The 1,317-nt window shown below is 42.0% G+C and overlaps 1 non-coding gene across 1 annotated transcript; it reads left to right on the plus strand.

The window, feature by feature from the left end:
• Nucleotides 1-271: 271 nt before the first annotated feature.
• On the plus strand, nt 272-378 carry LOC120268232. The gene has a single exon (XR_005538884.1). It is a non-coding gene; the product is annotated as a small nucleolar RNA R71 (small nucleolar RNA).
• The last annotated feature ends 939 nt before the right edge of the window (nt 379-1,317 follow it).

The following is a 1,317-nucleotide window of genomic DNA, read 5'->3' on the forward strand; positions in this document are numbered from 1 at the left end:
TACTACCCATGAGCATGTCTAGCTTTCGAGACAACACATCAACCTTTGCGGCAAGAGCATCATTAGCATTGACTTCATAGATTCCGGCCCCTTTTTGTGGTGCACCTCTTGAGGCCCAATGAGACTCATTGCTTGCCATTGATTCAAGGAGTTGCTCGGCCTCATCGGGGTACTTGTTACTAAGAGATCCACCCAGCAGGGCATCAATTAATTGACGAGTTGCATAATTCAACCCGCTGTAGATGATCTCGAACTCCGCATCCAAGAAGCAAAGCCATGATGGGGGCATCTTCAAGAAGGTCCTTGAATCTCTCATAAGCTTCAAATAATGTCTCCGACTCTCCTTGTTTGAATGCCGAAAATTTCTTGCCTTAGCTTCGCCGCTTTGCTAGGAGGAAAAATACCTTCCCAAAAAAATTTTCTCCACCATATCTTTCCATGTTTTGATCGACTCCCGGCGATAAGGATGTGAGCCACCGATATGCTCCATCTCTCAAACTGAAAGGAAATAATCGTAGACGGATCGCATCGTCAGTCACCCCGTTTATCTTGAAGGTAGAACAAATTTGAAGGAAACTGGAAAGATGATCATGGGCATCTTCGTTTGCAAGGCCGTTAAATTGGACTGAATTTTGGACCATGCCGATGGTGCTTGCCTTGATCTAAAAATTATTTGTGGTGATGGATGGCGCTTGCACACTAAATTCTTCGCCTGTGAATTGTGGCCTTTCATATTCGGATAAAGTACGTCTTTCTTCAGCCATGATTACAGTTTCTGTGTCCTCAATTTCAATGTTTCTTTCACTAATGCTTTCGCCCAGTTCTCTAAGTCTTCGATGCAAGGTTCTCTCAATTTCACTGTCTTGTGCAACTAAATTTGATCGATTTGCTCGTGTCATGCACAGTACCTTGCAAAGTCAAGAAAGATAAAGAAAGTTAAGCTCAAGAAAAAAAATAAGAGAAACGAAAGGAAGAAATAAAAGAAAAGAAAAAAATGGTTAGAGCAATAAGCTAGAAGTTCCCTAGAATTCCTTAATGTCCCCGGCAACGGTGCCAAAAACTTGATTGATTACCAGCAAGTGTACGGGGTCGCCAAGTAATACCTTGAGCAAAAGCCCAAGGATTGTATTCCACGGGGTTAAGGAGCTCCTATTACTCCTCCATCACTCACTTTCTAACCTTACAATTCAAGCATGGTATACTAATCTAATACAAGCAAGATTGTAAATAAAACACAAGTGTAACAACTCCAAGTCAAGCAAGAAAATCACAAGAGCAATGATGATAAGAATAGGCCTAGGGATGAGGATTCCCAAG

The sequence above is a fragment of the Dioscorea cayenensis genome, chromosome 1 (genome assembly GCF_009730915.1).
Source record: "Dioscorea cayenensis subsp. rotundata cultivar TDr96_F1 chromosome 1, TDr96_F1_v2_PseudoChromosome.rev07_lg8_w22 25.fasta, whole genome shotgun sequence".
Lineage (NCBI taxonomy): Eukaryota > Viridiplantae > Streptophyta > Magnoliopsida > Dioscoreales > Dioscoreaceae > Dioscorea > Dioscorea cayenensis.